The 13083-nt window shown below is 50.5% G+C and overlaps 1 protein-coding gene across 1 annotated transcript in view; it reads right to left on the bottom strand.

Moving 5' to 3' along the window:
* Positions 1–13083, bottom strand: part of EPHB1 (EPH receptor B1) — an 82215-nt gene that overhangs the window by 37543 nt on the left and 31589 nt on the right. The gene's annotated exons all lie outside the window — the stretch shown is intronic.

Here is a 13083-nt window from a genome sequence, read left to right as displayed (position 1 = left end):
ACGCTGATGTGCATCAGATTACACTAATTCTGGCAGAGGGGAGACCACCAGGACCAGCCCCAGTGAGCAGATGCACCCTCAGCACTGGAATGTCACCTACAACAAACCTCCCGATGAGTTTGGAGCAAACAACTGGGGAAAACAAGATTCAGGCCAGGACTCATGTCCCAAAAAAAAAAAGCCCCAGAAAATGCTCTGCTCCCACTCAGGCACTGGGCTCAATACAGGAGCAAAGTTATCTTCCTCGTGAACTGCAGCAACATGAGTCTCCAGGAGTCAATGGACACGGACTAGAAGCCGTAAAGAAGAGCCGATACTTTCACATACCACTTATCTTAGCACACCACGTTCACCCCTCAACGCCTACATGAGCTATGGAGCCACCTAACGAACAGGACAGGGGGCTGCCATGAAAATTCCTGGTGGATCTCAGAGCATAGCTCTTCCTGCAGGAACAGAGGTGCTGGCAGGGGCTGCAGTTAAAAGCCCCTTGAAGACAATGCATCTTTGTTTTGCAACCAGCAGAGCCCCCCTTGGGATCCTGGGAACCACCGAGGTCACTCCGTAACTCCAGCCCCTCTTCTGACCGGAAATTGGGGCAGCATTGCCCTCAGGCTCCCCGAAGCACAAAGCCTCCTAGCTAGGAAGCAAACATCTCCCATTCCTAACAGGAACTAATTAAGCACCTTTTCCTCCTTTGCCAGCTCACGCCACGCAGTATCCCCTCAATCTAGAGAACATCAAGTGCTTATTAATTATGTCTGAAGTGGTTTCTCGTTAGTGCTGATGCCGCGAAGGATGAGTAACCCTGGGATGGGGCTGGGGGAGAGCTTAAGCCGCAGGGCCAGCCTCACACTGCCAGCGTGGGAATGCCGGCACGGGCAGGGACACGCCACTTTCTTGTGTCCATGCCACAGCACTGGAGGACTTTATGCCTCGGGTTGCATTGGGGTGGTGAGATGCCCCATCACGGAACAGGACCCTCCCCGTCCTGGCAGAGATGAGCCCCAGGGGCTGTGGTTTGGCTGACTGCTTGAGGACCGTGCCCAGGGATGGATTCGGCACAGGAGGATGGACTTGGCAGGGAGACGACGTCCTGACCACAGCGCAACTGCTCTCCCACAACCCTCATCCACCCCAAGAGCCCCACACATAGAATTAATTAGAAAAGTAATTAACAGAGGTCCTCCATAAATATTTATAACAGAACGAATCGCAATTATTATTCCTCAGAGGAAAGGTGCCTTCTTACCCAGCCGCAGGGAGGAGAGGGGAAACTCAGCGCTGACCAGGGGACCAGACGCACCGGCTGCTCCTGCCTTCACGCGTACCTGCCCGCACACAGCCCCAGCCCTTGGGAAACCGCCTCCATCATCCCACGCAGGCCCCAGCAGAGCACTCCCTTTCCACCCCAGGGGTGGCATTTTCAGCAGCAAGCCCTATTTCCCGCAGTCAGGTGCAATTTACTATTATTTCCATACACGAGCATCACTTATATATATTTTGTACAATTTCTCTCTCTTTTAATAACATCTCCTTTCCCACCCTAAGTAGTTAAACAGTGGCCACTGCCATTGACTTGCCCTGTTCCTGCTGAGCAGCTCTTATCAGCCCTAATCTCCTGAAACCAGAAAACACCTAAAAAGCAATTTCTGAAAGTTTTACCCATCTCCCTTCCACTTATTTATTTTTCCCCATCCAGGTTCTCCCTCTCTGCTCTATTTCTTAAAATTTTCTCTGCCCAAACCAGTCACTTCCAATCACCTGTTCCTACTAAGCTGCTGGCTGGGTAGACTCTACCTCACTGCCTTCATCCCAACTTTCCAACATCCCCAGTATAACAGCATGAAAAAGCACAGGGGGCCATAGAGGTTTTGACTTTCCTTCACAATTCCCTTCTTTCTGCACACAGTTGAGCTTAAAAGCTCTTCCCGATCCCGCTCCCGCTGGCAGAAGGGCCAGTCCTGGGAACATCCCAACACCTCAGCAGCCAAGCCCAGCTGCTGCCGGGTGCCGCAATGGCCAATGGTGTTTGCTACAAAATAAATGTCTTGGGAAAAAACGTTTTCTCATGGCACTTGGGCTCCACTACCAGATAAAAATAGGAAGTGAGGAACGATGAAAAAGCAAAAATATGAGACAGGCTCCTCAGGCAGCACATTGCTGCAGTGTCAGCAGCAGAGGAGAACGAACCGCAAAGAAGACAGACCAGAACAGTTGAATCCCCTTCCATCTCCCTCACCCTTGAAATCTCCTCCCTCAGCATGATCACCACTTGAAATTCTCCTGCAGGTCAAGAATTTCCACCCTCTCCTTCCTGGCTGAAGCTCGCTTGCAAAAGATGCTTGGTCCCAAGGGCAGAGCCTGGCTTGCAAATCAAGACCAAAGGGAGGAGGTGGAGATGATGTTCATCCCACAGTGGACATGCTGGTGTTTTGGAGACCCCACGTGCCAGGCCTACCTCACATCCACCAGGCCTCAAGCGGCACAAACCAACCAAGATCCCTGCCGGTGAGAAGTTCAAAGGAGAGTTCAAACCAGACAACAGGTTACAGTGATTCGACGCAACTCGGCTCCAATATAACTGCCATCAGGTTGCTGGTTGTAAGCATTGCTGGACAGAGCAAGGAGCAGCTCAAAGCAGTTTCCAAGCTGAAGCATGAGGTTGGAAAGCTACAGTAGGTCATCCTCTGCAGCCCACTGACAAGCAAAATGGAGCTGGAGCAGGCGGCATTCCAACAGTCCAATGTCCAAGTAGAAACCAGTAGCGAGTGATGCCCCTCAAGGGTCCATACTGGGACCAGTACTATTCAATATCTTCATCAAATACATAATAGGATTGAGTCCTCCCTCAGCAAGTTTGCAGATGACACCAAGCTGAGTGGTACAGTTGATTCACTGGAGGGAAGTGATGCCATCCAGAGGGACCTTGACAGGCTTGAACAGTAGGCACATGTGAACCATAAAGTCCAACAAAGCCAAGTGCAAGATCCTGCACCTCGGTTGGGGCAACCCCCGGTATCGGTACAGACTAGGGGATGAATAGCTTGAGAGCAGCCCTGTAGACTTGGTGAACTGGTGGGTAACAAATTGGACAGGACCTGGCAATGTGCACTTGCAACCCAGAAAGCCAAAAACATCCTGAGCTGCATCACAAGAAACATGGCCAGCAGGTCGAGGGAGGTGATTCTCCCCGTCTGTTCTGCTCTCATGAGACCCCACCTGCAGTACTGCGTCCAGCTCTGGAGCCCCCAACATAAGAAGGACATGGACCTGTTGGAGTGAGTCCGGAGGAGGCCACGAAGATGATCAGAGGGCTGGAGCACCTCTCCTACAAGGAAGAGGTGAGAGAGTTTGGGCTGTTCAGCCTGGAGAAGAGAAGGCTCCGGGGAGACCTTACTATGGCCTTCCAATATATAAAGGTGGCTTGTAAGACAGACACTTTTCACCAACGCCTGTAGTGACAGGACAAGGGGCAACAGTTCTAAACTGAAAGAGGGTGGATATAGGTTGGACATAAGGAAGAAATTTATGATTTTGTTGCCCAAAGAAGTTGTGGATGCCCCATCTCTGGAAGTGCTCAAGGTCAGATTGAACGGGGCTTTGAGCAACCTGATCTAGTGAGAGATGTCCCTGCCTATGGCAGAAGGGTTGGACCTAGATGATCTTTGAAGGTTCCTTCCAACCAAACCATTCCACGATTCCTGCATCGGCTCATCCCCACACTACGGCAGGGAGGCAAGCAACCTGCTCAAAAGCAACCTGATCCCAGGAAAAGACTTTCTGCAAATGGCATGAACATGCTGGTGCTGTGTTGATACCACCACTGGGGACAGGAGAGATCCCAAGGTAGGGGGCTACAGGGTAGACAGCCCCCACTAACCCACCTCTGAGTGCAGCTGGCTTCTCCCCACCAAAATCCCCATCCATGTCCCACACCAACAACAGCAACAAGCGGGGAAAAAGAAATAGTCTCCTCCATTCTCAACATCTGCTACGCATAAGTCAAAGTCACTCGAAATTGCAGGGATTTACTGTACACAGGCAGCTCTGAAAGCTTTTCTTAGCTGTGAAACAAAATTTGCACCTTGGGCTCTCTAAGAATAAGATGTCTTAAATAATAATATGTGATTAAGGGCTCGTGAGCAGATCGGATGTGGAGACAGAAGGTCTGCAATATCTCTAGGTCTCACCCTGATGCCCTCATGCCAGCATGGAAGTGCTGGTCCTGTTCACCTGGCCTGCTTAAGCAGATGCCCGTGGCAGAACAGGGAGATCTGGGATTAGCCAGGAGACAACGGCCTCTGGCAGCACCCAGACAGGCAGAGAAGCATTTTTGCTGTGCCCAGAACCATTTCAAGCTTTCAAACAGATTCCTCATTTTGCAACACAGCAAAGGCCACAAGCAGCAAAGTAATCCCTGCTCCCGAGGAGGGCGATGGGCTCCCTCTGCACCGTGGAGGGGACGCACATGCTGGTGTACATCAGCCCATCCCAAAGCTACACCCAGGGCGGGTTTACGGAGCAACTGGTTTTAAGTGCCTCGGTGACATCACGCCGGGATGCAGATAGGTAATAAATAAAAACATCAGATCAAAATAAGTTGATATCAAGTCACCTCACAGGCAACTGATCCTCCGGGCTGCAGACCCAGCAGAGGAAAGCTGTCAACCTAGAGAAGAAATTAAATCCCTAATTGGCCTCGTATATCAGTTCCCCAGAGTGCCTCTGCTTTTATATGATAAAGCCCAGAAATCTGACCTGAGATCGGAGCCCTCTGCCTCCAGTGTGGCACACAGTCCCGTGCCCTGGGCTTTGTAACCCTCACCCAAAAAAAAAACCAAGGAAAAGGTGAAGCTTTGCCCACATGGACCAGAGCATCATCCCAGAGAGGCCCAAGGGAGCAACAAGACAAGGGCAGCATTAGCCCAGGCATCATTCCATGCTCACGGGGATGCTGCCGCCAAGAGGTCAGCGATGACCATGTAGGATGGGGCCACTCCAAGAGCATTGAAGTGACCCCAGCCCACAGCTCCCTCCTTCCTAAAAGCCATTTTCATACAATAAATATCATACAAGCAGGTGAGCCCTGGGCTTAACATGAAAACCAAGTGACGCAATTCCACCCCATGCCATTAATTACATTTTCTCGGTTGCTGCTCGCTGGGTGAAGCTCCCCTGGGAACCTAGGGTGCATGAACATCAATTCCCTCCTCATGTGGGTTTGCACATCTTAATTTGAGGCGTGCACAACTGAATATTTAGTCTGTTTGATGCTCTGATAGACAAGGTGTGGATCATTTCTTGGCCGCCAGCCTGCCGCACCAGCTGAAGACGGATGGATTTTCCCATGGCTCCTCAGCCCTCCTCCAAAGCCCTGCTTAAGTGCACGAGCGATGCTTTGATTTAATCACCACGCTCCTGCTCTCAACGCATCCTCTGAGATACAAGACACTGGGCGTGACAAATGACCACTTTTAACACACTCGGAGCTAACACTCACGGCACCGCTCCATTTGTCACCGTCTGGGTGCAGAACGACCTGGGTAGCAGACGCAGGGGGTTTGGAGAAGATGGAAAATTAAAACCTCAGTAATCTGCACTGATTCCTTTTCTTTTTCCCCTCAGCCTGGTGGGGCTCCAGCCTTTCTCTGCGCAGACCCACAGTGCCCCAGGTCCCAGCTGGCAGGTCCAACCCACACAAAACTCCTCTGACTCCTGGGAAAGCGGACGAGGGGCAGCAGCGTGACTTGCTTCACCCAGTCCACGGCGTTTTCATAGTTTGCATTTATGCCATTCATTGAAATGCCATCAGCAAAGGCCTGTTTCCCAAAGCAGAGGTTGCAGGAGACCTGCAAAGCCCAACTGCAACCCCAGGGCCCGTCTTCCAAATGATGCCCTGCGCTGGGGAGTGCCAACGAGTTATCTCATGTCTTTGGGGAAGTAAGAGTCCATTTTATTATTGTTACTAGCCAGATGGGGGGGGGGGGGGGGGGGGGGGGGGGGGGGGAATATCTTTTTTTTTTTTTTTAAATTACTACTACTAGCCAGCTAGGGTAAAAACCTTTTCTTTTTAATTATTATTATAAGCCTGCTGGGAGCGATGCTGGCTCCCAAAGAGTTTGCCATACATTGTACGGTGCAGCACAGCCCCAAACACGGATGAGATCCCCACCCCTTGCACACAAACAGCAGCAAAACAGTGCCGGCCAGAGCTGTTCCCAAAAGAGCGCTCTCGTGACTTCAAAATAAAATTAAAAAAAAAAAAAAAGGAAAAAGTTAGAGAAAGGCTTTAAAACTCCCTGGGCTGAGTCACTGGGTTTGCCAGGTGCTGGCCGTTTGCAAACAAGGGTGGGAACAATGCAGGCGCCGGACGCGGGCCGGATCCTGTGCTTCCTTGCAGCTCTTCCATTGTCCGGGAGAACAATCCCTGCTCCGGCTGGAGAGCAAAGGGCCTTCGACACGGCGGCGGCGGGGCGGGAGCCAGGTCTCCTGGGCTGCCGTAAGTGGAAGAGGTTAGGAAAGCTGGGTGGGTTTCGCAGCTCTGCTGCAGTGGGGGTGGCCCATGAATCTGTGCCCACAGCAGCCCCTGCAAGCGCACACGGAGCTTTGCAAACCCGTATTGCCAAAAATATGAGTTTCCCCAAGCACTTCAGCTCCCACTGAAAGTTTTCTAGATGGACCATTAACAAACCGTGGTGTGGAAGCAGATCTATGCCCCCATTTGTAAACAGGCTCACTAAAAGACCCTTGTTGGGGGCAGGGGGGAATCAACAGGGAATTTTTTTATCTTTTTAAAGGCTGGAATCAACATGACACTCAAAAGTTCTCATTATGGGAGGGTGGAATACATAAACGGCACATGGTACAATTTGAGCAGAGGAAAAAAAAAAAAAAAAAAAAAAGATATGCAGAAAAATAAAGCTGTACATCACAACCCAGAAGCCATTCCCTAAGCCCTCTCAGGCCACAGGCAGCGATGCCCCAGCCAGGGCTGCCCAGCCCTGCGATGCTCACCCAGCCCCTGCTCATCCCTTCCCCTGCTCATCCCTTCCCCACAGCATTTTCCAGGTTTCGCCTTCGGAGGGGTCTGGATCGCAGGGGTGACCCAGACCCAGTTCAGGATCTGGGAGACAGAGCCAGAGCGCAGTGGCTGTGGTGCCTGAGCCTCCCCGTCAGCAGCAGCCAGGACACACGGTCCTTCCCCATCTTTCTTTCTCGTCGAGGGAGGGAAAAGGGCCTGAATCCACCAGAGGAACATTTTGGCTAATAATGTCTAATTAAGACTTCCATTAAAACCCATCACACTCATTAGGAAAAAAAAAAATTAAAAAAAATCAAAGTTTTCCTGGACATTTTCCTTGCAAAATCATTACAGAGGTTAATGGATGCCTTCATTAAGGCATAATTTAAGAAAAATCATACTTTTTTCTTTTTCTTTCCTTTTTTTTTTTGAAGGCACAGTGATTTAAATGCTTTTCCTCTGCAGCGTGGCTGTGGTAAAACTGAGCTGCCTGTTCCACCCAGCGGTGGAAGCAGGGAGATCGCTGCCAGGCGAAGCCAAAGCCCCTGCAACAAAGGGGAGCATCTCTCCATCCCTCCGGCATCACCGCCCAGATTTGGGAAGAGTTGGGAGAGTGCTGCTTCCCGGTGCAGCCCAGCCAGGGAGAGCGGCTTGGGCTGACGCAGGATGGGAGAGGAGGCAGGAAACTCGATATTGTGCAGGGGAGGGGAAAAAAAAAAAAAAAAAAAAAAAGAAGGAAAAGATCCATTTTGAGTGGTCAGAGGTTTGTGGCTCAGCTAAACCTGGAATAAAACCCCCCTGGACGTCTCTGCTGCCGTTAGGAGTGGAAGGTGCCTCGGCTGCACGAACGCTCTCGCTTTGGTCTAAGAGCAGCTTTTTGGACGGTTAATATCCACCAGACACCCAACCCCAGGGGAGCAGAGCCGCAGCGACGCAGGAGGAGGAATCATAGAATCACAGAATGGTTTGGGGTGGAAGGGACCTTAAAAATCACCTCGTTCCAACCCCCTGCCCTGCGTTCCACTAGACCAGGTCACTCAAAGCCCTATCCAACTTGGCCTCAAACACTTCCAGGGAGGAGACATCCACAACTTCTCTGGGCAACCTGTTCCAGTTACTCACCATCCTCATAGTGAAGAATTTCTTCATTATGTCTGATCTAAATCTACCCTCTTTCAATTCAAAGCCATTACCCCTCAGGAGGAGACCCTGGCCACCACATTGCCCAGCTACACCCCTCCTTGGGATGCTAAACAGGAGAAAAGCTTGAACTCCTACTACCAAACCTGCAGAGAAACATTTTCCCAGGGAGAGGGATGCACCTACCAGCAAGCTGGGACATCACGGCTCCACGAAACCAAATCCAAAGGCAGGCAGAAGCAGCAATGGGCAGGGCGGGGCTGCCACCAGCACTTTCTTTTTAGCCTCTTTGGGTTCTCCCCTCCTGCTTTCTCTTTGTGAAAGCATCCACAAAGAGATCGCTCGTGGGCCAGGTCAGGAGATGCCGGAGGAGAAGTGGTGCACCCCAAGGCATGGGGGAGCAGAGTCCCGTGTCCCCACGACATGGCAAGGCAGCCCACGGCCTCCCTTGCTGCCACCCACCCACAGGACAAAACCAACATTACCTTCACCACCCGAGAAAACCTCTCTTGGATGCACCGACATGGTTCAGAGGCACGGAGCTGGATCACGGCGTGGGGAAAAGGCGGGCACAGGCGCAACCAGAGAGACCAAACAGACCCAGTTCCCAGCACAAGCAGCAGTTTGATTGGGAAAATTTGATGTCTCCCTTATTTTAAGTGTTAGCAAATTATTCTACTACTAATTACAAAATATTCATAATCATTATTTAAAAAAAAAAAAAAATCACTCTATAAAACCCGCGCTCTGCTATTGTTTCTAGCCTTCTGAGATGGATAAATGGAGAAAATCAATAACTATTGCCAGGGCTGCTCGGCGGGAGAGGAGGATAAGGGGGGGAACCAGCACGGGGCCGCTCGCTCCTTGATATTCAACTGGTGGGACGTGTCCCCCCCAATACCCCTTTCCCAAATCCAGCCCTCCACGCACAAGGCAGGAGGGAAGGACAAACGGAGAAAGGACACAAAGAAATCAAAGGGCCAAAATACACCTACACAAGCTTTGGTAAAGGCTCGGCGCAGCCCGGTGCATTGGTCAGCAGCTGAAGAAGGGCCGGGGGACCCGGATGCCGATGGGGTAGGGGACCAGCTGCCTTGTGGAAAGAGGATTCTCGAGGAGCGGCCTCTACATCGCAGCCCCGCTTTGTTCTTATTTTGTGGGGTTTTGGTTGTTTTGTTTTGTTTTGTTTTTTTAATTTTGCCACCCTTGCTAGCTCAGATTTCCAGCTGCTGCAAGCAAGCTGGTCGGTTCGTTATCTCGAGCCACAGCAGCTCAGAGGCTCCTCACCACGCTAGAACCGGAATTTGCCAGGAGGGGAAAACAAAAGCAAGACAAGCCCAGGAAGCAGCAGGACTGCTCTCTCACCCCTTCTCCCTGGGTTTATAAATACCAAGTAAAAATTCAGCACAAAGCTGATTTAGATCCAGACTTTTTCCTGTGCTGGCTTCTCTGTGCAACTGAGTTACTTGCCGGTACTAGGAAGGTCAGAGAGAAAGTCAGCATGATTCCAGCAGATGAAAATACCGTGCCCCCGTCCTCAAAGTCAAAAGCGATAAAAGCTGAGTGCTCCATGACTGCCATCACTCTAGTGTGGGGTTAACCTCGCCATCATTAGGTTTCAGAGTCAAACACCGGCAGAGAAAGGGTTTAATAATCTTTAAGGAGAACAAGCGAAATCCACACAACATACTCATCCAAGGTCTTGAATGATTTTCCTGGCCTCCCAGCAATCCCCACTCCCACTTTTCCTCCCACCTCCTCCCCAGCACAATGATGCATTGCACCTTGACCACGCAAGGAAGCCATAAAGCAAGGCTGAGGGACGGGGCAGAGCAAGACGAATGGATTTAATATCAACCCGAGCAGAGCGTGGGCTATCGCACCAAATGAATTATTCATTTTGGATTCAATAAAAGCCTCCATTTTGCATTGACCCATAGCTCTCACGGGCACGAGGTGCCAAAGAGGATGGGGTAGGCAGTCCCATCAGGCTTTTGGGTATGTCATGCCATCACCCAGCTGAGAATAACACGGTTTCACACCAGCCAGGAGGTCTGTAGTGCCAAACCTCAACCAGTTTGGGATGGAAACAAATAATGGGGCAGACCAGCAAAGAAAATCTCCCTCCCTCCCACCCCCACCTTAGTGTCACGGTCGTAACAACTCCCCATCACTCTGACCCTAAAACATGACAACGATCTCTTTGGGACTCAAAACACCCCCGATGAACACTGCACTCTGCCTGTGCCTTTCGTGAGCAGCTAAATGCCGATTAAAGCCGATATTAATTAATCCCTCAGCGGCCCCAAGCTCTGCTGTCAGCACGAAACTGCTCTGGTCTAATAGCCCCATGATAGGCACAGCCTCTGTCCCAGGAGGTGGAAGCGATGAGACAGGGCTGGGAGAGCTAAACAATTCAATCCTACTTTTTATCACCACCGCTGAGAAATTAAGCCTATTTTCTCAGTCTTAAAATACCAAGGGATTTTTTTTTTTTTTTTCCTTGGTGACAATTCCCCCAGGCTTGTTAAGTGGCTCATCTCAGGTTGACGGAGGCTTTCAGCAGACGTCAGGAGCATGTGCCTCCCGGGAGCCAGCGTGCGATCCTGGCAGCATCCCTGCAAGGTGAGCCCAGCAGGTGAACGAGGCAAGGGAATACAACCCCTCTGAGAGCACGAAGACAAATAAAAAGCCAACAAATCATTATTTCTAAACCTTGAAATGTGCCACCTCTTGCCCTCCAGCCTTTGGGAAAGGCAGCCAGCAGTGGGATCAGATCTTCCCTCGTGGTCTCTGACATCCACGGGGATACCAGGAGGAGCTTGATGGCCAAAGGGTGCACATGAGCTACCAAGAATCTGGAGTCCAACTCACAGTCAGATTTTTACTCAAACACAGTTAATTTTCCAACAGTCCTAATGTAAGCCCTAGCTCAGGCTTTTAGGACTGATTTTAGTGAACTTCCAAGAGGTGCGGGGAAGTTTACTGGTTTGAGGTTCCTCACCAGCATTGAGCAGGACCTTAAAATATACAGGTCCTGCTTACTGTCCCAGCTTTCATCCATCTTCCTGATATGGGAACTGGGAAATGCTCTCACAGGACTGGGAGAGGGGAGTTATCGGAGCTCTGCTCCAGAGACAGTGTTGTACCAGCACCTGACCATGCTCACCAGCTCATCAAAAAAGGATGGTCTCGTTATTACGCATGGGCTTGGTGCCATTTAACCACCCACTTTGTCTGCACCTACAGCATACTTCAATGCTTTTCAGGGTCTCAAATGCTGCTGGCCGAACCATAATGGACACTTCTACGCCCTTAGATCTGCCAGGATCCTAAATTTTCCCCTCAAGGAGTGCAAATGCAAAGCATGCTCCCCACACAAAGGCGAAATGCTTGACAGGAGCTCCGCAGAGCCTATGCTCAGGTGGCACAAGAGGTTTCTCCTTCGGCATCAGCGCTGCCAAGGAGTGGGAGCATGGTTGGAGACAGGCACTGTGGCTCAGGAGTCTGCTCAGCACAGCTTCAATGGCGTGAAAACATCATGACCATTTTGGGGTTTGCATGAGAAAAGGAAACAAAAAAAAAGCCAAGGAGATGGATTTAATGGCCATCCTGAGCAGGTCTGCTCCTGTGCCTCTCACGTCCTGCTGTCTTCCTCCATCCTCTGCCCTGCTGCAAATTATGAGTGCTTGGTAGGTGCAGCACACTCTTACCAGGGGGTCAGAGGTGCTCAAGACCTCAACCTCCTCCACTGTCCTGGCCAGCACCAGATAGAAAGGTCAACACCACCAAAACCTGCGGCAGCTTTACACTGTCATAGTTTTCCTACATTTCTGGCAGAATGACATTATCTCCCAATTCCATTCTTTAGCTAAAATTAGTAGATATTTTTCCGTGACTACAAAATGCCATTTTGCCATAAAACCATGTGCGCTTTCTGTTTGTTTATTCAATAGCAGAAGAACAGCTCGCCAGAAATGCTCCAGTGTGCAAAGAGCCCTCCCTCCGACGGAGCGCTTCAGCTCCTCACGGGAACAGACCATGTCCTGTTGGGAACAAAATCATGCTCGAGGTCAACTGCAAAACTAAAAGGAATCCACTGGCAATGCTTCTGGATGTGAAAGCAAGCCACAATTGCACGGATTCTGGGAGCTTCCCAGTTTTCAGAACAAATGAACAAGTTTCTCCATAGTTTGAATCCCAGCTTTGCTTTTTTCATATATCCGGAGTCACAGGTGGAGAAGAAGCACAGTGGTGGCCACCCCAAGAAGCATCACAGCCACCACAGCCATTACAGTGCTACACATTCTGCCATCTGCACCAAAAGAGGTCCAAGTCAGACCTTCTATCATCACCCCCCTTCCCCAAAAACAGCCCTAAAGCACTTTGACACCTGCCTTTGACCTTCTTCTTCTCTCAACCCTTCCTTGACACGGTGGTGCCCATATTCTAGAAGCTATTTGGAAAGTGCTGATGAAACGAGGTTAGTTTCTCATGCAAAAACCCCTCTCCTCTTTCTTCCTTCCAAGCCACGTAGAAAAACAATACCTTAATTTGAGAGAGGAGAAGGAAAGGGCAGCACACAAAGCTAACAGAAAAAAAAAAATAAAAAAATCTTCCAACATTATTTGGGAAATATTCACCAGAATGGTGAACGGGAGATGAAAAGCAGCGACCGCTATTTCCATATTTATAACCCCATGCTGCGGAAGACTCCAGCATGCAGCAGCACGCTGGCAGCATGGCTGGGGGAACCCAAAAAAACAGCAAAAAAATTCCGATTAATGCCAAGAATCAGAGCAGCTTCGCTGCAGTCGAGTTTGACAGCGGCTGCCCAGCTCCCGCAGCTTTGCTTGGGAAATAACGAAGCAGATGAAAGCGTCTCAGCCAGCGAGTGCTGGCCCACGCAGCACTTTGAA

Source organism: Chlamydotis macqueenii, chromosome 9 (assembly GCF_036417535.1).
Source record: "Chlamydotis macqueenii isolate bChlMac1 chromosome 9, bChlMac1.mat, whole genome shotgun sequence".
In the NCBI taxonomy this organism is placed as follows: Eukaryota; Metazoa; Chordata; class Aves; order Otidiformes; family Otididae; genus Chlamydotis; species Chlamydotis macqueenii.
The sequence above is the reverse complement of the archived record's forward strand: the minus strand, read 5'-3'. Positions and strand labels throughout refer to the sequence as shown.